The sequence below is a fragment of the Haliotis rufescens genome, unplaced genomic scaffold (genome assembly GCF_023055435.1).
Source record: "Haliotis rufescens isolate VD_foot unplaced genomic scaffold, xgHalRufe1.0.p SCAF_9, whole genome shotgun sequence".
NCBI lineage: Eukaryota > Metazoa > Mollusca > Gastropoda > Lepetellida > Haliotidae > Haliotis > Haliotis rufescens.
In genome coordinates this window covers 21,913,501-21,937,772 of record NW_025964383.1, presented here as the reverse complement: position 1 = coordinate 21,937,772, position 24,272 = coordinate 21,913,501, and the positions used below count along the sequence as shown (strand labels likewise).

Sequence of the window (24,272 nt, the reverse complement as noted above, 5' to 3'; positions counted from 1 at the left end):
CGAACCCACAAGACACCAGTTTGCAGGGACTAGATGAATAGTATTTTTAAATATTTAACTTAAATACCCACATGTTTAAAAACTAGTGGGTAACAGAAATTTGAATACCCAGATAGAATTACTGATACCCAATGATTTTAAAATGCATGGGTAAAATACCCACAACACCAAAAGCTTATTTGGAGCTCTGCAGGTGTGTCTGGACCAATGAAGGTTTTATCCTGTTGTCCACTGCAATGGTTTAACGTGTGTCCCCCACACAGACACAGTTTACTGACTCTGAGCTGATCAGTGCTAAATTCCAGACAGGGTAACAACTACTACTGGTACTATTGTTTCACTTTGATAATATGTGGCTGGGGATCCAACCACCAACCTCCGCTCTCAGGTCAGTTGCTCTATCCACTTGACCATGGAGGCGGCACTCCTTCCCTGAAATTCCTCTGGTGTTTTATAAGTTAAGGAACTACTTTGTGTATTCTTATTTTGATAAAAGCCATGTTTTTACCCCATTGTGGATCCACATCATATGTTATAGCTAAGGAAATGACCAATGGGGTGTGCTGGGATCTATTAAAAAAAATAACTGATAATTCTTACAAGCAATATTTATACTTCAAAAAGTTGAAAAAAAAAGAAATTGTTGGCCACAACAAATACATTGTTGCAAGAGGCTTATTTTAAACAAAATATTTTGGCTCCTAGATTAGATTAAATATCTGTGAACAGCTGTATGATTAGTGATGCATCATTGAGCAATAATTACTCACTTTAATTTTAAAAATATCCAGTTTTTCATCTGTAACTGAAAAAAATATATAGCCGCCATACAAATTCCCAGACCCTTCCCCACCAGAATTTCAAATTGTCGGTCCTTAAGCATAGGTCTGTCTAATGAGTTTTGAACTTTAGTGCTAGTTCGGTAACACTCTTCAACTTCAAGCATCACTAAAAAGGAAAGAGTTGCAGTTGCCTCCCCCGTGTGGAGCCCCTTCTGATGAGTCTTGATGCTGGCTTGATGGAGAGGCCTCCTCCCCTGGCTACCTCTGCCATACAGGAAACACCCTCAACTCTGAAACACAACACTGTCAGAATGTGCAGAGTCAGGGCTTTCATATACCTCTGATAGTGAGTGGGATTGCCATCACCGAGTCCTACTCACACTAACCCTCACATACGTGGCTTGGCCTGCTGGTGCCGTCAGGCAAAATGTCCAGTCTCCTTCAGTCATTGCATCCGGTCTCCTGAATGCATCATTGATGCTGCAGCTGTATTTGGGATGGTTCTAGATGCATGTGCTGTTTTCTTTGATGTTCATTGAAGCATCATTCTTCAATGCATTTCTTACTGAAGTCCATCAATGCAGCCTATATAATGCACATGTGTCCATTCTATCATACTCCAGATGTTATTAAAAAAAAAAGGTTCGAGGATTCCTTAGAGTTGGGACGATTCAGCGATGCATCAGTGTAGCCTAATGTGAAGATTATTTGAAATAGAACATCTTTTTGGTAAGAATTGGGCAATTTCCTGGAATATATAGAAATCTAAAACTTGTCAGTACCGCGATTTTGTATCTGTGTGGTTGCAATGATTCAACAGCTGTTTGAATTTAATGATTCAGCATATGTGTGAATGCAATGATTCAGAATCTATTTGTGAATACAATTATTCAGCAAGACCCCTACCAGAAGCCCAATTTTGAATACAATAATTCAGAATCTATGTGTGAATACAATTATTCCGCAAGACCCTACCAGAAGCCCAATTTTGAATGCAATGATTCAGCATATGTGTGGCTACAATGATTCTGCAAGACCCTATCACCTACCAAGTGTAAATGCAACAAAGGCCCGCAACAGTTACATTGTTTATGACGATGTGTATGTGAATGCACCAGGCCAGGTTTAATGTGTCTGGCCGTGTGAGTACAGGCGTGTAACGGCAGCCAAAGTGAAGTATGTGTTCCCCATTCCCTGCATTAGAGTGGAGGAATAGTCAGCTCTTTACCCGCCTGCCTGAGACATGTGGTAGATATTAAAGTTTGAGGCTCTCAGTTCGCTATGACCTTCAGGAAACAGTTTTGCATTCCTCAGCAAGAACCAAATTCGGCTACCTTACATAGGTGTGTAAAACACGCATGTTGAACATATCATTATTTGCGACATTTTTCATGAATTTGTCATCACTATTGTCATAGATGTTTTGTTTTAAAACCTTTCTGTTGTGTGTATGACATTGGATATGTGTCGTGCTACTTATACATTCGACTATAACTCAACAAGTATAAGAAATATTGTAGCTGTCAACCCCATATCCTGTTGTAATAGCAAATTACTTGCACTTCAGTTGTTCTGTTTCATCAGGAGAAGCCCAGTTGGCTTTATGCTGAAATTAAATAGTGGTGTGAAAATGTGGGTGGTTGATAGAGCGTGTGACTCGGTTATTTTATGGCAGCCATATCTCAGATGGTGCACCAAGAATATTTCTTTCACATAAAGACACTTGGCACGACAGTGTGTTGGGAATCCTTATCAATCACCAGGAACAAAATTGTACAATTTTGTGAAATCATTAATGATCATGGTTGAATGGAACTCCACAAATCAGTACAGATGCTAATGGTTGTAAGTCTTAAACCTAAACCAACCTCAGACTCCGAAAACAAGTTGTTAAACCTCTTTTGACCCACGACATGTTTGAAAGTTTAGCTCTCCCCAGTTTCCCCCCCCCCCCCCCCCCCCATTGTTGTAGATTACACACTGGGGTAGCAAGCACTGCCTTCTCCGCTAGGCAGTGACTCAGCCTGCAATGTGCTGTACAGGCAGGGACCCTACACCTGCTCGGACTCCTATATACAGCTCTCTATCTGTGTTTGCCAATACACACACACACAACCTTGTGTTTTGTTTTTGTCTTATCTCACGTCTAGTACAAGTTATTCTCACCATCACTGCTGTCCTCAGTGTTCATATATTTCTACATCTCTCACCCTGTTTGTCAAACTTTTTCTGCCCTTGTCTTAAGACAGTTTGAGGATTGATAATCTGACACCTTTGGAAGAAGGGTTCACTATGAAGGGCTCCAGACTTAGAGTTATGTCTAAGACTGGTTTGTGATAGGGTGAGTTTAGTGTTTGATCATGACAGTTCTGTCTAAGACTGGTTTGTGATAGGGTGAGTTTAGTGTTGGATCATGACAGTTCTGTCTAAGACTGGTTTGTGATAGGTGAGTTTAGTGTTGGATCATGACAGTTCTGTCTAAGACTGGTTTGTGATAGGTGAGTTTAGTGTTGGATCATGACAGTTCTGTCTAAGACTGGTTTGTGATAGGGTGAGTTTAGTGTTGGATCATGACAGTTCTGTCTAAGACTGGTTTGTGATAGGGTGAGTTTAGTGTTGGATCATGACAGTTCTGTCTAAGACTGGTTTGTGATAGGGTGAGTTTAGTGTTTGATCATGACAGTTCTGTCTAAGACTGGTTTGTGATAGGGTGAGTTTAGTGTTTGATCATGACAGTTCTGTCAGATTGGTTTGTGTTAGGGTGAGTTTACCATTAAGTGTTTTTGTTGTAAAATGTTATGAAACTAAGAATGTCGATCAGTCTGCAACTCTGTATGCCAGTGGTTGGTTTCTGTAAAGATATATACCATATTCAACGTAATAAGCGCCCAGGGCGCTCTCAAAAAGAGAAATAGGGGGCTCTTATTAGAATATAATTTTGGCGAAAGATCATAAATTGGGATTGTTCACGAGCCAATATATAAGCAAATATCGCCATGGGCGCACATTAGAGTGGGACGCTTATTACGTCAAATACGGTAATTCTTAACTCCTTGTTTACTTCTGTATTTCTACACATGGTGAAGGAGGACCAGGGACAAAACAGTCTAAGAAATACACTTTGTCATCAATGTCAACTAGGACATTGTATTTAAGGCAAGGAAACCAGCCATCTCGTTTTTCTAAATTCAGTTTCTTGTGTGTTTTGCTGGTCATGGAAATGGTTGAAATACCAATTCTTAGAAACTTGTCACATGTACATAAGTTATCCTGCAAAAAACACTTTTGCTGAGAATGAAAATATTTGTGTTTTCTGTGTCCTCGATTAGCACAAAGGAACAGTTGTTGGAGCTGTAGAGAGGCCTGTTAGAGTGCAGTGACACTGATAACCTATGCTAGAAATATGTAGGCATGTAATCATATATTCTGGTTAAGGCTGATATGTATACAAATAGAGGCTTCGGGAGAAGTGATAATTTAAGCCAGTTTGCATAAATGGGTTAAGGAAGATTGAATTGTCAGATAGAAGCAGGGAATTCGAGTCTAGTTCAGGAAATATACATTACATGAAACAACACATCCCACAGCTGCAGAGGAGTTGATGCTGTAGTTCATTCACGTTCAGGATGGAGAACTGCTGGTCTGAAGTCTGGATCAGTTAAAGGTGACCTCGTCTCTGCCAAAAAGGCTGGGACTGTATCATGATTGGCCTTTGATCAAAATAGCACTTTCTCTATCTGCAAACTCAAAGCGTACAAACTGAATTTACAAGTAATTTACAAAATGTCTGCTGTTTTAGAGAATCAAGTCTTGATACTGCAGTGACCATTATACCAAAGATCGCCTTTTTCTGAGAATCAAGTTCTGACACAACAGTGTCCATTATAGCAAGGCTCGTTTGTTTCAGAGAATCATGTATGACACTTTGTGGAATGCACAAGCCATACTGAATAGGTGCAAGTTAAGTGCATCTTGGGTGCATTAATTTCTAACATGCAGTTTTAGGGCATGAGTGTAAAAAGAAACTGTTTTGAAAACAGGAAACTGGGTAAATTAAGTGCTCCTTGATAAACAAAAAAGGAATGAAAAAATAAATTAAAAAACTCTAAATTTTTATGAAGGAGATTAACCATTTCACTTTCACATAAGAAATGTTCTCATGGTTGTTTTTTTACTCCTTACAATTTGTTGACTATGGTAATGTAAATACTGTGCCCTTATATATTGGCCAGTGAACAATCCCAATTATCACTCCTTCCGATTGATAAATGTACACAAGACTTATTTAATTTGCGTATAATACGCACTCGTGTGTTATATGCACCCTTAATTATGGGCAATTAAATACTGGAAAAATATATCTATTGTATATAAACATATCAGGCTGTCAGCATAAACCACGAAATTTATCTTTCAATTTTTTTTTTTACCCAAATAATATTCTAATAATAGCCCCCTATTTCTAATTTTGAGAGTGTCCTGGGTGCTTATTACATTGAATAAGATATTTAATCTTATAACACAGAAGATCTTGAGTCTCTGTATTCCTAAGTAGCTATCAATGCTTACCAGTCATTGATGCAATTCTGACAAAAACAATAAAACAATAAAACATTTATTTTCAATTTCAATCAGGTTTTCCAAACCACTTTACCACAGATTATAGGATACTGTATACATGTATTTAAAATGTGCCAAGGTTGAACTTTTTGTAATGTGCATGCTCTTTTCCTTGCGAAAACAGGACGTTCATCAGCGTTAAGGTCAGAGAAATATTCAGCCTCCTTTAACAAGTTTTCTAGACCTATAAGATGTAAAAGGTATGTAGTCAGGTTGCACCCAGCTCTGATTCTCTGCATTAGGATCTATCTAGTCAGGCTGTGCTGGACCCAGCTCTGATTCTCTGCATTAGGATCTATCTAGTCAGGCTGCACCCAGCTCTGATTCTCTGCATTAGGATCTATCTAGTCAGGCTGCTCCAAGCTCTGATTCTCTGCATCAGGATCTATCTAGTCAGGCTGTGCTGCACCCAGCTCTGATTCTCTGCATTAGGATCTATCTAGTCAGGCTGCACCCAGCTCTGATTCTCTGCATCAGGATCTATCTAGTCAGGCTGCACCCAGCTCTGATTCTCTGCATCAGAATCTATCTAGTCAGGCTGTGCTGCTCCCAGCTCTGATTCTCTGAATTAGGATCTATCTAGTCAGGCTGTGCTGCTCCCAGCTCTGATTCTCTGCATCAGGATCTATCTAGTCAGGCTGCTCCCAGCTCTGATTCTCTGCATCAGGATCTATCTAGTCAGGCTGTGCTGGACCCAGCTCTGATTCTCTGCATTAGGATCTATCTAGTCAGGCTGCACCCAGCTCTGATTCTCTGCATCAGGATCTATCTAGTCAGGCTGCTCCCAGCTCTGATTCTCTGCATTAGGATCTATCTAGTCAGGCTGTGCTGGACCCAGCTCTGATTCTCTGAATTAGGATCTATCTTGTCAGGCTGCTCCCAGCTCTGATTCTCTGAATTAGGATCTATCTTGTCAGATTGTGCAGTATCTATCTTATCATGATCTGTCTGGTGCTTCATGTCCTGCAAATTCTGCACTCTGGTTCCCATGGCCACAAGTGTGAAACTTGTTCCCTGTATTAGCTGTTTAGGATTTGCTCAACAGGGCCAAAGGCTACACATTTTAATTACCAGTACATGATTTCATACTGCTTCGTGGGATGATCAGCTTAATTTCCAATTTGACACTTTGACTTGAGCAATGCTCTACCCTCATTTTGGCAGTATTAAATTTGTTTACAAAGGTGTTTGAGTGTGTGCACATCCTGCAAGGAATGAGCTGGGTGAGCTGGCTTAAAGACAACCATCACCCATATTAAGTGTGCACTCTACATGTTACAGATGGCTTTCCAAGGAAAATATACTTTTTCAGTTGTTCTATCTCCTTCCCATTGTAGCAATGATCTACAGAAGACTTTTATGGCCATTTGTTTTTTTAATTGTTTTTCTTTTAAATTTCAAGATACATACTGAGTTAAAATTTCCAGATATTGATCATGAAGTTTCAAACAAAGTTGAAATTTAAAGAAGTATAACTTGAAATTTCAACTTAGTATCTTGAAATTGCTAGAAAAAACCAAAAAAACCAAATGGACCTAAAAAGCTTCTGTAATGATCATTCTATCATATGGTTGTGTATATTTTGTGTGTTTATGATTAAATAAGCAGCTGTGAAGTTATTATTGTTGATATACTCATTAAAAAGAATTGGCTTCAATATGTTTTTGCATTTATGGAATTATAAACATTAAAACCGGTGTGCACACTTTGCGTAAATCCACTTCTCTGTGTACGATATTGTTAACATGGGGCAACTGAGCATGAAATAGAGTGGGTGCACTCTCATACTGTGTGCTAAAAAAAACCCATAATTACTGATCGTATCAGACATGTCAGTACATAAATTAATGACACAAAGCAGAAACAAGCTATAAGGACATCATTAACCTTATACTTTCTGCTGCTATCTTCACATAAAGATTAATGATATGTAGCCTGTATATGAAACATTATATACGGCTGATGGTACTTCTCTCTGCACCTCGTCAGATAGATGCTGCTATTTTCAGGCAATGCTATCACTCAAAGCCATATATCATGGTAGATTAACAAAGTTTAGTGCAGTTCAAATGATAAAGCTTGAGATTTTGTTCTGGTTCATGTACAGAAAGCAAGAGACTTCTGTATTTAGGAAACATGGAACGAAACAGGAATGTATGAAAAGTAGGACTGCATGGTTTGTTTGTTTGTTTGTTTGTTGTTGTTACTCAGCAATATTCCAGCTATATGACGGCAGTCTGTAAATAATCAAGTCTGGACCAGACAATCCAGTGATTGACATCATGTGCATCTATTCCTGCAAATGGGATACGATGACATGCATCAACCAAGTCACTGTGCATGACCAACCGATCCCGTTAGGCGTCTCTTACGACAAGCATAGTCGCCTTTTACGGCAAGCGTTGGTTGCTGAAGACCTATTCTACCCCGGGTCTCCACGGGTCTGGACTGCATGGCATTACCGGTATACTGCAATACACCTTAAACACAATAAATATTACACTATGTTTTCTTTGTTCCAGTATATTGGGTAAAATATTTCGATATTTATTGTATCATTTAATCAAAATCTACACCGAAATCCATTTACCAATGACCTTTACCCTTCCAAATTGATGGACAAAATGATTTTTCAGTCATGTCGTTATCTCCCCTGTATCCATGACTACAAAATGTCAGCGACTGACCAAAAGGAGTAATATTTACTTTAGTATGTAGGAAATAGGATCTACATGTACAATCCATGTCAATCACTATCAACACATTAGTTCCTAATGAGTCTCAATATGTATCACAGTACCTATACCTGTATCACAATATATTGCAATTCAATTTTTAGGCCAATGAAGTGTTTTGTTGTTGAAATTCATTCCTGCATTATTATCCCCCGCCGCGCGAAAGCGCGAAGCGGGGGATATAGTATTCACGACCGTCCGTACGTCCGTCCGTCCGTCCGTACGTCCCACCTGTTTGTTGCCGCGATATCTCAAGAACTAAACACTGGATTGTCTTCATATTTGGAACTATGGTGTATATACAGACTCCGCAGACACCAGTCGGTTTTGGTGACCTTGATCCCATTTTCAAGGTCACAGCAGACAAATCTGCTTTTAGAGTTGGAAAACGGTGTTGCCGCGATATCTCAAGAACTAAACACTGGATTGTCTTCATATTTGGAACTATGGTGTATATACAGACTCCGCAGACACCAGTCAGTTTTGGTGACCTTGATCCCATTTTCAAGGTCACAGCAGACAAATCTGCTTTTAGAGTTGGAAAACGGTGTTGCCGCGATATCTCAAGAACTAAACACTGGATTGTCTTCATATTTGGAACTATGGTGTATATACAGACACCGCAGACACCAGTCGGTTTTGGTGACCTTGACCCCATTTTCAAGGTCACAGCAGGCAAATCTGCTTTTGGAGTTAGAAAACGGTGTTGCCGCGATATCTCAAGAACTAATCGCTGGATTGTCTTCATATTTGGAACTATAGTGTATATACAGACACCGCATACACCTGTCAGATTTGGTGACCTTGACCCCATTTTCAAGGTCACAGCAGGCAAATCTGTTTTTGGAGTTGGAAAACGGTGTTGCCACAATATCTCAAGAACTAATCGCTGGATTGTCTTCATATTTGGTACTATGGTGTATATGGCGGGGGATATTTCGTCACTCTGTGACAAATACTTGTTAAAGTCATGGTAACGACCTGTATTTGTCTCAAGTAGTACCCTGTTTTTATAGAGAACATAGTAGGTGGCCATATAGGATTATAACATGAAAGTAAATTATGAGTGAATGATATTCCACCGTGTAATATTTTTATTCATTATAAGGTCATGTGCATCTGACAACAATACCGCTTAAAAAATTTAAGAACCTCCAGATTCTCTCATATTGCTATGGTTATACTTTCATGGCATTACTATGGTAATATAGAATCAGGTGTTCCATGACGTTATATGAGTAGTATAGATTATCACTTGTATGACCTAGATCAAACTAACCTAGTTTGCTTGATTCCATATGAAAACAGCAGAAGAGGAAAGGTTCTTTCGAAAAAAATATATTAATTTTTTTAAAGACATGTTTTCATTGACTAAGTGTTAGTGCTTCCATGTTTCTATTTTTTTTGGTCATTTTTCCAGATTTTTGCACACTATTTCAATAAGACAGAATAAAGCATCTGCTAGTCAGACTAAATTGACTTTATATCCTTGGTTGTTACCCTGACAACTGTTACCAAGCAACAGCAACAAGACTGCTACTGTCAGCTGTTTTCCATCTGTCAAGCCATCACCTTCCCCTTCCTCTAAATTTGTCTACCTCTCATCCCTCAGACAGGATGCTATGTCCTGCACCACTAGTGTTTAGTGTCAGACTGGGAAGAAGTATTTTATTGAAGTTAATTGAGAAATATATATATAAGTCTTTCCTGTGGTATGCTAAAAAAAAATTAAACATAAATCATCATGAATCTTTTAGTTATCCAATACTACGACATTATTTTATCGTGATCTAATTATGGGATGTTCATAGGTTTTGTGGAAGATATTGTTTGTTTGCTCTAGAAATGAGATGAAGCTGGTATGCAGTGTGGCTCATGTCCAACATGAGCTAGAATAGAAAACAACCCAAACATTGTAAACAGGGACTGATTCCACGGTGATTGTCTTCAAAACCTAAGCTCTTTGATGGTGAAGGTTAGACCATGATAAAATTAAGCCCCCCCCCCCCAATGTTCTTTTGTACTGTGTTTTCCATAGTGGTGCTGTTGGATGCATGTCAGTACAGGTGGAAATGGTTAGTAGTAGTCTGTGTACAGTAAACAATAAGAAAACATGACACAAAACAAACCGTATTCACCGTATTAATCACTGTATTAACTTCTACACAAATCTGTAAATACACAGAAGGGGTATATTATTATCATGAGACTATTATCAAAAATGTTTTATTTACATCGACGTTTGAACTTTGTTTGTTCACTCTCAATCTCGAATCAGATTTAACTCATTGTTTGCTTTTAATAAGTGCGCCCCTTTGTGAATTTTGTAAGCTTTGGACATTTATTATGGCGAATATGGTATTACAGAAGTATTATGAAGATATCTCTAATAAATAAAGATGAGAAATATCAGGCAGATCAGGATGAAACTAAAGGATGAAGTCCTTGAAAGGCATTATGAAGTGGGAAGGACATGAAGTCATGAAACCTTATATGGAAAACAAGTTCTTAATTGTTTGTTCAGGGCTACTTCTTGGCCATCATCAGGTCAGTGATCAGGTCTCACACCCACGGACCTGTATATACTGAGTGTGTAAAGAGAGCAGAGCATGGTTGTATACAAGGAGCCATGATCCCAGGAGTGCTCACCCTTGGTATGCGAGATCCTTGTGGGAATATTGTAGTTACGCCCCCACATCTGTTTCCCTCATCAAGGCAGTGCAAGAAGTGGATAAGCTACTGAAACCTTGACACTCCTATCATTGAAGTGCAATCCATCAGTGAACCCTACCATGTACCCTTTGTCCTATCTCAAACACAGAGAGCACAAAGCATTGCAAAGTGCTGCCGTGACAGTTTGTTAGATTGTGTGGCAAAGGTTCCCACTTCTGTACTCAACAGTACATGATCCTGGTACTTGCGTAACAAAGTTGGACAGCTTTGTTGGGTCTTGTTGTCTTCTTGGCTAATTCACTGCTTGACAATTGAAATGTTAATTGTGAGATCATGAGACCTGCAGAAAGTTGCTTTAAGGTAGAGGCCTGAAAACTCCTTGAGGTCATGAAGTAGCTTACTGGTTTTAGGATTCACATGTCACTCAAACATTCTTGGTTCACTTCTCCTCTGTAGACATAACTTGTGAAGACCATTGTTTTTGTCAACATACATGTTGGTGGGGACTTGTTGTGAATCTCATTGACATTGCCAATTAACTCTATGAAGCAGTCATTGCCTTTGTGAACAAAATTTGACAGTAGTGCATAGTTTTCACTGACTTGGCAACATTTGTGTTAATAATAATAAATAATGACACATAAACATGTATGACATTTTCCCACCCAAATACAACAAATACATGTAATATTTCTTCCAAAATGTTGAAGTGAAGATATGTAAGTTTTCAACCGCCTCCAACTTTAATTGGGCATGAATTTTCCATGAAGGAAACTTTTCAAAGAAAGCAAAATTATTGCCTGAAGTTATGAAGCGGTACAAGTGTGTGCAAAGATTGCTCTACAGATATTCAGCTTTGTAAGAGAACCGCCAGGACATCCTGTTAGGAAAGCTTTAGGAAACAACGTCTGTTTTCCTCTCTGCAGGGTGAAAACAACAACACGAGTTTACAATAAACAGGAGTAACAGAAGGGGGATAGCTTTCATCAGTCTTGTTCTTTGACTCAAGTTTATGAAAGCAAAGTAACAATGATAGATTTAATGCTTTAGTATTTGCTGAAGTTAATATATTAATGACTTTCCAAAACAAGTGTTTTTTGTTTTTTTCCCAATTTCATATGTGTGTTTATTATGTACATTTCTGTTTGAATAGTGTTAATATATATGATATATTAAAAGGTCTAACAATTATGTGCTCACCGTCTAATGCTGTACTCCTTCCATTATTCAAGACTTTCTACGAATATTTCTGCCGTGAAGATTCCGGGGTAGAATAGGTCTTCAGCAACCCATACTTGCCGTAAAAGGCGACTATGCTTGTCGTGAATGGCGACTAACGTGATCGGGTGGTCAGGCTAGCTGACTTGGTTGATACGTGTCATCGATCCCAATTGCTTAGATCGATGCACATGATGTCAATCACTGGATTGTCTGGTCCAGACTTGATTATCTTACAGACCGCCGTCATATAGCTGTAATATTGCTGAGTGCAGCGTTAAACAACAACAAAAATTCAAATATTTCAAAGAGCGTCATACAACTCTTGCGTAAAACTTGCTTGATTTAGGTTACATCATTCAAGGCTTCAGTAATGCTTTCAAACATTTTACGGTATGTTTTTCAGGTGAACAATTGACTTGCTTTTGCATGTGTTTGTGATTCATGCCACAATTTGACAGGATACGCTAACCTTTACATAACTGTTTGATTGTGACCCATAAACATGTTCATGATAAAGTCGGATTCATACAATCGACTGATTTTAGCAGAGATTTCTTATGAATATGGAAAGGGTTTTATTTGGTAATATGACAAAAGATTGATCTCCAGTTCTGCACAGATAGATCAGTAATTGAGATGGGTTGTGTTTGTTACCTGGGCCCTGTTCCATAAAGCGATATTAGCACTAAGATGATCGTAACTCCCATACTTTAACATAGGTTTAGAATGATTGTAGCGCTAAATTCGCCTTGAGGAATGGTGCCCTGGCCAGTAGAGAGATACAGTGGTGCATACAGTGGTTTTCAGACTGGTAGGACTAACATTAAAGTATTGTCATGCCTGAGGCTGCGGCAGTCACAATACGCCTACCTCACACGTCCATACAAATAGCAATATTTACAATAGTCTCGATACATTATGAATTGTATTACTTACATCATTTTTGAAGAAATTGTCCATATTCCATGTGACTGGCTGACAAGAGTTTTTCACCCTGTTTGTGACATCGCTGGTGAAGTTAGTCTTGTTCTAATCCTATCGTGTGGTTAGATTTTACTCTTTGTTTTGTGATAGGCACTTAGCATGGTAAGGTAAAGCTTGCCCAAATAGTATCAGGTCAAGTCATTGCAAACCCTTGTACTTCAAAATCAATACAAAATTGAAATATGAGTCAAAACATGGGTAGGATTATGATAACACGAGTTGTAAATTTACAATGAATTGATACGGTGGTGAATTGTGACACTCCTGCTGACACTATTTTGTGATCTAGAGTTAGCCCCATTGATAAAGGAGATACCGCAATGCTGAAACTTGCATTGCAGCACCATTATATTAATTCTATATCCCATCTCTTTAAAGCCCTATTGGCTGTTCATCTCTGTTCTCCGCATGAGGATTTTGGGTGGTGGGGTAGCCTCGTGGTTAAAGCGTTTGCTTGTCACGCTGAGGACTTGGGTTTGATTCTCCAGTTGGGTACACTGTGTGAAGCCCATTTCTGGTGTCCCCCACCCTAATATATATACATACTCACTTTCTAACGCCATGATGATTTATTCAATGAAGTCTTTCAGTACACTATGACATGGAGACAACCCACCCATGTCATTTTCACCAAATGCCCTGTCTGATACTCTGTGACATGGAGATGATGCACCCATGTCATGTTTCCTACATGCGCTGTCTGATTCTCTGTGTCATGTTTCCTACATGCCCTGTCTGATTCTCTGTGTCATGTTTCCTACATGCCCTGTCTGATAATATATGACATAGAGATGACGCACCCATGTCAATTTCCCAGTCTGATTTGAAATCTGTAAGCTGAACATCAATTATCTTCACACATCTTCCTTCTCACCTAAAGAGCTTACCAAGCAGGTGTTTCATCAAGTGTCTTTGACTTCATTTCAAAACTACATCTGCAATAATGTACATTCATGATTGAGTTTGTTGGTTTGCCAAGTTCCTAGAACTCTGAAAGATCTGGGTATTTAGGTCATGTTAACTGAATGCTATATATATATTTAGAGTCCGTGACCAACAGATTAAGTTAACTCATTATTTGAAGTATTTGTGTCCCATATTTGGAAACACCCCCTCCTAAAACAGCCAACATGATGAGGATGGAGATCACCAGCCCCAGGCTGGGTATTGGGTCTGCTTCATATAAAGCCGGTTCCTGTTCATGCATGCTCTCTGTACCTAGGGCTTGACCTCAGTCAAGTTCAGATGTGTAAAATGTGCCTCCCAGCAAATACTACTGTGGCCCCACATCTGGGACATCTTCACCCCTCCCTCCACTGTGAGGTGCCACTACATTCTGTACAGCTAAACATCTAACATTTCCCCTGAGCTGCCCTTCAGACCTTTCAGCATGGACAGAGGTAGAAGAGGAATTGATGATGGCTACATCACCTCAAACATCTGATGTTTCCTCTTCTCACTACATCTTGTATCTTGTTGCAAACTCTGTTGCTCTCTGAAATATGTTCCAGATACATTTCTTTTGGCAAGTAGTTTTGTTGGGTCATGATCTGACATTTAACATTTCAGCCAACTAACCCCATACAGCCATCAAACCACATTGAGGTCATAGATGACAAAAAAATCACGTTTTTGGTGTTGTAAGCTGTTAAGGGTTAAGCTGTATATATGCTTAAGAAAGTCTGAGAGTGACAGATCTTAGTGTAATCAGGTAACTAAGGACCAAGACGTTTCCTGGGGCTCAATGGCAAGTTCCCATTATGTTTCAATCCTGTCTGTTTCAGTGCAACCAAAGTTTGTCAAATTTAGAAACTATACCCGAAAGCTCCATGGAATATTTTGTCTTGGCCCCACAAAGCATTGTCTTATAAAGACAGTTTCCTGCAGGTTAATTCAGACTGAAGCAAACAAATTATTTTCTTGAATTTTCGTCAGTCGCAGAACCGCCCAAAGTGTGGGCTTAGGGAGACAGCCATGTGCACTTCTGTCTGCTTCCGGTGTGAAAGCCTTGAAAGTGATATGTTCCACTGGCACTGTGAGGCTTATAAAATATTCTTTATTCTAGTGCACTCATGTTGACACTCAAATATGATCTCGATCTTTGAAAGATTTGACAAAACAGGACTCCATTATACAGTATTTCGCTGTGAGAACCAATCTAAGTCTGGTTTCGACATTGAAATATCACCTATGTGTGAACACATCTGTGAAGCAACTCATTCTGGTTTATCCACATGCTTCAGAAGATTCGCAAGTATTCGCATGATGCCTAATTCTCTGGTGCCAACTAATAAGCATAGACTGCAAGTCCAACTGGTCCAGGGGCTACCTGCAGCATAGTCATCACATCATCTCAGACCTCAGAGTCTGGAAATACACATTTCCGGTCAGATTACTCCAGAGTGCAGTGGTAACTCACTAATTACATACAAAGATCAGAACTCGTTCCTGTAGGGTTTTAACACTCTGTTTGATGTCAGTTAAATGACAGATGCTATTCCTCATCGCAGATGGTATAACATTTTCCCTGTCTTAACTCAGCATTTCATGATGTGGTCTAGATATGGAAGGGTCAATGCCCTGACAACTGTAAAATAGTCAGAAGTGTCAGCGTTATCAAGACCAATTCTTTAGCAAGTGACAATAAGTTATTCCTTTAGTAGACCACTGACATCAAAACTTGGCTTATGTAATGCTTCATTGAATATGGTAATTTGTAAAACTTTATTATACCCCCGACCTAAATGGGCGGGAGTTTATCGTTATACTAAGGAATTCCGTCTGTTCGTCCTTCTGAGGACATTTATGTGTGAGACCCAAAAGTTAAAAACTGCTGCATAGATTCTTTTCAAACTTGGTGAACACTTTTTATGCCTTTAAGAGAGGTGCAGTGCAAAGTTTGATTTCAATATTTGGATTTTCTTAACATTTGTGCGACCTATAACTTGAAAACTACTGCATGGATTCTTTTCAGATTTAGGGAACAGATTCCATACTTGATTTTTAAATGCATATTTTCTGAAAAAATATGATGTTTTTCAAGTTGTGAGCTTATAAAAAAAGTACTTCAACATTTATGTGATCTGTGACTTGAAAACTACCATACATCATGGATTCTTTTCCAATTGGGGTTACAGTTTCCATACCAATAGGAGGGTGCAGTGCGAAGTTTCTTTTCAATATTTTGATTTTCTAAGAAATATTACTTTTTTCATGTTTGACTTAGAAATATTTTGGAGTTGAACTCAGGGGTATTAGTGAGCCCTGCTCACTTTTTGTCTTAATTGTTTTGTTTCTCACCATTTGATGATCCTTGGGGGGTGGGGTATGGGAAGGGGGTTATGATATTTTTTCGCTGAAACACCAAACACTAATTAGCAGTGAAAATTAGTAGTGAAAACCTAAATATTTTCATCCAAGTAAATCGTCAGTGTGCCAGGTATTTGGCAATTCTGTCTATAAAACAAAAGGCTTGAGCGCCACAGATAAGCGCATATGCTTATTGGACATGTATTGGATCGTGAACAAGGTATCTTGATACGCTATGGATAGAAAAATTGTTGTATCATCCTACCCCTGAGTATTATCTTCAGAAATGGCAGGTATCACATACATGTCCCATTGTTGGAGCTCACTGATCACAAGTGCAGTCCTCTTCTGTTCATTCAACCATGCTCCATTGACACACCTGGGGGCTCAGAGATTTTGCCTGGTTACCTGGTGATTGCACCACACAGAAGAATGTCAGGACGAACATTGGTGTTGACTTAGTTAATGTCAACCGTGAAGAGTTTGTCTTAAGCAACCCATGAATATAATAAGAATTGACAAGATTCACCATCATGGCGGTGGGCGTTATTTTCAGTTACCCAGAAAATGCTTCAAGAGCGGTTGTATACAGACAGATACAATCTGTTATGAGTCATTCAACATTGCAATGCTGCAGTCAAGGACCCTTAAAAACTCCCATTGTCTAAGAAGCCGTTCTCAAAAATAGGTGTGAAAGGTGTATATATCAGGATTGCTGATAGTGTATTTCACCTGGTGAATACGGGAACTGACTTCAGTTTGTCCAGATCACCATGGTTAAAAGTTCAGAAATGTTATTCTCATTCCTCATAATTTATCACATCGATCTATGCATGGCTGTCCGCCTCTTCCTTCTTTGTATTTTCATTAGGGGAGTATCTGAAAATGTCATGGGAAAACTGTTTCAATTTCTTTATCATCCACTTTTACAAGATATATCTAAATGTCAAAAAAATATCCACAACACTACATTGACCTTCCAGAAGTGTTCTCTTGCCAAGAAAACTAAGGCCGTTAGCATTAAGGAACATTTAGGAGTGCACAGGTTATGCTTGGCTGGATAAAACTGATTTGTTGTGATGAACCTAGTCTGTCTTACAGACCCTGATACAAATATATCAACTACAGCCCATGCAAGTCTATGATGTTTGGCAAGTCTAGATTACTGCAGTATCAGAAAATGAAGAGAATCACTGGGCTCCCTTTTAATTATATTTTTATTAAGATTACTGAACAACTGTTTTTTCTGTATGATATGTTCATTTCAGAGAATATATGTTAGTCTATGATGAACCAAGCCTGTGAGATTGTAGCTGTAAGGTGTTGGTTAAGGCTTTGAAAGGCATTTAGAAGTGATACACATAAGGAAGAGAAATTATGGATGTCAACTTCAGTATCATGAGGTGAATGATGAAGGAGTAAGCATATACTCTGAAACGTCGTGTTCTTTAATATAAAGAAGTTGACGTCCATCAATTCTCTTCCTTAGGTATTTGTCAGTTCAGTAGCAGCAGTTCTGGAAATATTAATGGCCTGTGTTTGATTTTGTTCATGAGCAAACTTTGCTGATATATCCATTCCTCTGTGAATTATATACCGGGGTAGATATATATCTTCGATTCAATTGGAGAAACTCTTGAACGTCATCTCCTTTCTGAAGGAACTTGAACAATGAAAGTATGTGAGGTGTTGATAAAGAAAATATTCTTTTGTTCTGAATTAGCTGTTCAACTGTCATGGAACCTGGGTTTGGACATCTAGCAGGATCTGCAAGTAGACACACTTACCCTTTTCACAAACACCTGGTGTCATCACTGATTATCAGCGGTCCATTCGTATAATTTTTATCCCTATTATTCCCCTTACTCCCGATGGACGAGACTTATTATTCACTGGGGTTGATGTTTTGAATTTCTATTCCTGTAGACAGAAATGCCCTGAGTGTTGGAGAAGTTGCTCCCTCTCCTCCGTGTTCCTGCTGATCATTCTTGTGTCTGATCCTTCATCTTGGTCTATACATCTTCAATTTCAACTGGCAGAACAGGAACTCTCCCGACATAGCTCTCTGACAACTAGAACAAGCCAGACATGACACAATCTGATAAGCTCACATATTTCCCTGGTTCACCTATTGCCACCATATGTCATATCATCACAAGGTTAATTATCTTAAATTGGGTTACGTTCTCTTGATGTGAAGCAGCTTGGCAAAGATTGTTATTTCTTCCAGGCTCCAAGATCATTTGGATTAGCTTACCATATTAAATCAAATTATAGTAATACTGTCAGAAATGAACCTTTTCACCACTTGACTAGAATAGTTGACCTCCAAACTAAGCACTATGAACATAGCCAATCAGTTCAAAGAACATAAAAAGATTTACTTTTAAAGATAATCTAATGTGTAGCTTTGAAACTTTTGATATGACAATGTCATAAAATTGAATGGAATCGAGATAACGTTTCTCATTCTCAATTGGAATATTATTTGTGAGTAAGTAAATAGGGTACACTAGAAACGGGTTTCACAAATCAAACCGATTCTTCGGCACGATGTGTGAATGCTTTCACCATGAGGCTACCCCACCGTCCTGAATTTTTAGAAAAAGTAACTAAACATCTAAGGATGTCTTGTGAGTGCATACATGTTTAATTACCGTAAGTACTGTAAGCTCAGGTGAAGATGATGTTGATGTTTCTACTGGGAATGTTGGCGCAATAAAATCTTGTATCTTGTATGTTGGACGAGACATTTTGTACACAGTACTGCCAGCCATCAGTATTGATGACATGTGTATGCTCCACCTTCTGTATAATTACATACTTGTCAGTCTCCCTGCATCTCCTAGCCCTGTCAAAGGGCTACATGTGCTGTAAACTCATGTGTTGATTTCTTTATGACTACTTTATGATCTGTGAAGTAGCAATGATGTCTCAGTGATCTTGGCCATGTTTTGGGGATCTCATTTCATAGTCCTCAGTTCAGTGCAAGCATGACCTTCTGTGAACCCAATAACACTGCAGTGCCTGAACTGCTGTTTAATTGTTCACAAGGATATATACATTACGTTGGATAATGTGATGCTCTGTGTAATAAAGAACAACTGGAAGACATCATGAGAAATTTCCACTTGACTTGAAATAAATAAACATGATCACTGCTTCTTTGAGGTCAAGAATGAAGAATGAAGAATTTATTGTACAGACCACCCTCGTAGAGCAGGGTACAAACCATCTACATATGGTAATAAATATAATTCTAGACATTACACACATTGTATATATAGAGATATTACATGTCATTTTTATTCACTATAGTTGTAGTAAAGATTTAACGTTGTATCTAAACGTCTATAAGATATGTCCTTTTTTATAAATGTAGGAAGGAAATTTCAGTTTAATGTCAATTAGGAAACTGAAGGTGGTGGATCAGCTGTTTTTAAAACTTTCAGTCAAGTTCTTGTTGCTTTTAACTGCATCATCGTTCACAGAACATCAGTGGTCAAGCTCGCTGACTTAGTTGATGCATGCGAGGATCGATGTTCATGACGTCAATCACTGGATTCGTATCCCAATTGCGTGGATCGTTGCTCATGACGTCAATCACTGGATTTGTGGCCCAACTGCGTGGATTGATGCTCATGACGTCAATCACTGGATTCGTATCCCAATTGAGTGGATCGATGCTCATGACGTCAATCACTGGATTTGCATCCCAATTGCGTGACTCAATGCTCATGATGTCAATCACTGGATTCGCATCCCAATTGCGTGACTCAATGCTCATGATGTCAATCACTGGATTCGCATCCCAATTGCGTGGATCGATGATCATGACGTCAAGCTCAGGATTGGCTGGTCCACACTGGATTAATTACAGATCGCCATCATATAGCTGGAATATTAATGAGTGCGGCGTTAAACAACAAACAAACAAGCAAACAAATCACATTACATCATGATATTGCAGTGGCTCACGATGATAAGATGCCTCTGCATTCTTTCAAATTTCCATATTGGAAAAAAAATTGAAGCTTCAAGTGTAATGATTGACTTACTTGTGATAATTCAATTCATACTATTTGTTTGGTTTTAAATTTAATGATTAAGTACAAATCATCTGCCCATTAAGACAATTCAAAGTCATGATATTGAATTATATGCACAATTTGCTGACTGGAGACATTTAACTGTCGTTGTTAAACAGGAAACAGCTGAAAAACTGCTTTACAGCATTAAGTTATTTACATTCCACCTACGCTGCAGCAGAATTGACTTTCTAGTGACAACAGTGTCAGCTTAAAAACAGGCTCACCTGTTCTGCACATCTAAACTTTGATAAAATGACTAGCAACACATCCTTAGTGAGTCAGTGGCTGCCAAGCTACAGGAGATGAAGTTGAAGTAGGGCGAGATTTGTGGAGGGGGGTGATGTGCAAATAGGTGCACTTGGAGGAAGAGAGGGGGGGGGGGGGGGATGTTAGCTGATGTGCAAATAAATGCACTTGGAGGGAAGGGAGGGGGAGTTATGTTTGCTGATCAGATATTAGATATTGTGAGTGGGAGAGTCTATACAACATGTGCTCATTAGAGGGGAGTCATGTAGGTACATGAACCGAGGAGGGGTAGATGCATTTTGTAGGGGACGTAGCTATGAGGAATGGGGAGCAATATGAATATAGATGCACATTCGAGGGGGTCAGAGTCAATACATATACATGCTAAAGCTGCATGGAAATGGTTGAATGGGACTGTCTACATGCATATATAATGTGAAGGTTGAGGAATATCAATACCTCCATTTACCTTTAATAGAAGTTGATTTGGAGAGGGAGAAAACCTGTCGGCCTTGGTGTGTGATGGATTGATATTAATTGTGCTTTACTGCTGATCTACCTGTGTCAGTGGTTAAACAAGGGGAGGTGTGTGTTGATTGGGGGGGGGGTTCAGTACTTGCCTGTCAGCCCACACATCAGGGGGTGGGAGGAGGCACATGAGTAATATATCAAAAGTGGAACAGACTATCCATGTCACCCGTCTAGCATTTCAACTTCCTCAGCAAATATCGCCTCTTTTATTGCGTGTAGGTGGTGGAAATTTACTTTTACCATCCACACGCAGCCCTTTCTATTGCTTGTTATTCTTTAAGGGAAAACATATTTGTACACTTCATGGGAAAAGAGTTTATATTGTTCTGAACATGTAACTAGGCATGCTAGGGAGCCATTCAAGATTGTTATTGAGGTTGACGTTTTGCTAATTATATCTGTGGTATTACATCAAAAGTATTGTCACTCCGAGAGTTTTCTTGGGTGATTCAATCCTGTCAACATCACACCAAAAAACTTTAAAAGATTGTGGTGGTGTTACTCTGACTGGCGCTCGGCATTAACATGATTAAGGGGATAACCGAAGGACTGGTCGGCTCGGAGTCAGTATAAGGTGTCTGAGTGAGGTAGCCATGTTAAACTGTGGCATGGTATCTCAGTGGCAAAGAACTATAAAACCGGTATAAATCCAGACTAGTACATGCAGCCACAAAATCACTGACATATACGTGTTGTAAATTAATTCAGACATAATTTGAATATGTTCGTTTTATTGTTAATTTATATTGGTTCATAATATTTTCACTTTTAATGTTGTCATTTCACTCAGAAAAAAATAGAATAAATAAAATAAATACTCAGTACTGAAGAAATGACTTTATGTCATTTAATTGGGATTTGATTTTGTGTCAATTTTTATCATAGGTTTGTTTTGAATTATGTAGTACATTCAGATTGCACGTTTTATGGTTATTTAAAAAAGTAAAAATAATACAATATTGATCTACAACTGAAGTAATATTTTCTCTTACATAATTTCAATTTTTTTCAATACACATCATTTAGTTTCATGTTAGCCTTTAAACTAAGCCCGTGGTTCAAATTTGAAACAAAACAAGCAACTGTTTGTGGTTCTGATGAGGCTATGTATACTCACCTTGATAACGTGTGTGTGGCGTCATTTACCATCTAACCGAGGTATTTGCACTTTCTATTTAAAAATAGCTTAAGATTTTAGTTTTTGTCATATTTAAACACAGAACAGTTTGAGGATGAATGTTCCATTAGCCTCAGCCAAACAGTGGAATGCTGTGGTCACGATTTCTTGTGGCCAACATTTGTGTTATTATTTGTGGGAGGTTATGCTATGTAGGCCGATGAGTAAAAGGTTTTTCTCCAGCTGGGTTATCAGCACCGGGTAACAAAAGGTTGAACAATGTAATGTAGGCGGATCTTATCCGTGATGATTTCCTACTTACCACTGTGTAGGTTGTGTGTGAAATGTCAAGGTGCCAAGACCATGGCAGGGTCTGTTACCTTACGTTGTAATGCATTCGTCATTATTGTGAATAAGAACATTCAAATATTCAATTTCTTTCTTTTCTGAAAGTATTTTAGTTATCAATAAAAAATTAAAAAATATGGAGATAGCGTGTGTTTAACACCACAGTTAATAGTCCAGCTATGTCATGTCAGCCTAATAAGGCTGACTATTATCCTGATAAACCTGTGGTTATTATTATGAACACAATGACAGTCACAGATATAATTTAGTCCCTTCTTATGACAATGAAGTAAATGAAAGTGAAATGAGAAGAGGAATCTGATTGGTCGATAGGAGGGACATAGAAGGGACATAACTTGTAATAGCCACTGCTGGCTCTTCTATTGAGACCAGAAATTCCAGCCTAGTTTGACAAGGGCGGAAACTGGACTTTTACAGTCAGTTAACTCTCTTGCCTGGGGAAGATGCATATAGGTGGAATATTGCTGAACATCCCTTATAGTCTTTGCCCAGTGATGTAGTTGCAATGTTTGTGTGTTGGGGGCACGTGTCAGCTTAGTCATTCTTACAGTATCTGAACCATATTATTTTCCCTACTGCCTAACCCTAACTGTAGTGCTATGGCCCTAAATGAAGCAAGTCTAGATGTCACTGGAGAATGTAGTTGCTTGTTTTTGTCAAAATTATGTATTTTCTAAAATTGAGGGTTCATCTACTGTGAGCTGTATGCCTCCACCTTCTTCTCCATCTTTCCTAAAAATGTGGATGTTGTACAAACACTCTTCTAAAATCCTCTTGGTCTTGTCATAACTTGCCAGTCATAATTAAGACATGTTTACCCTCCCAGATTTGATTCCCAGCACTGAGTGTACATATTACGCTGTTTGCAAACAAATGATGAGCAGTCATTAATCTGTGATGCACCTAAGAGCCCTTCAATGTAACAATTCATTAAACAGGATGTTTTTTACCTGACTCCTGTGTTCTGTACACACTAAACCTTATAGATTGTAGGCGTCCATGGGAAACAGGTGCTTGTTGGGTTGTAGGTATTGGTTAGTCAAACATAACAGAATCAACACAATGTCATTTAAGAAGTGAAGATTTTTCTTCTTGAGGACATAAAGACTCAATTGAAATAATATTTATTGTTCAAGGAACTATATACTCTACTATCTGGTGCTCTTTTTTTTAGTATAGGTAAAGACACTTTGTGAAATCGTGGCATTCTCTCTGTGTACTTGGTTGATCATTAACCGATAGATTGATAAGTATTGTAAAATTTGAGCTAGCAGACAAAAAGTGGGTTAGGAATGTCTTTGCTGTGACTGTCCATTGGTTTGTGCCTTGTTTGTTATTGGTGACTTCAGCAGAACCAACCAGATGAGTTGAAAGTTATGAAACAAACTGAATTCAGGAGACATATTTGTGCAGATGCTTCTTTAACTACTTATAGAAAATACTGCTTGGGATTTTTTTCACAAACGTCTCTCCTGCGGAAGAGTCTGTTTGCTTAAATTTAAAAAACAACAACCTTTGAAATAGATATGATTTCCTTTGCCTTGTGGATTACTAAAAAAGGATGCATGTTCAAAGAATATAATTGAGCACACTA

General features: G+C 38.6%; 1 protein-coding gene across 1 annotated transcript in view; it reads left to right on the top strand.

Annotated features, from left to right (window-relative positions):
- The window catches only part of LOC124120619 (collagen alpha-2(IV) chain-like), an 83,445-nt gene that overhangs the window by 6,817 nt on the left and 52,356 nt on the right, over positions 1-24,272 (top strand). The gene's annotated exons all lie outside the window — the stretch shown is intronic.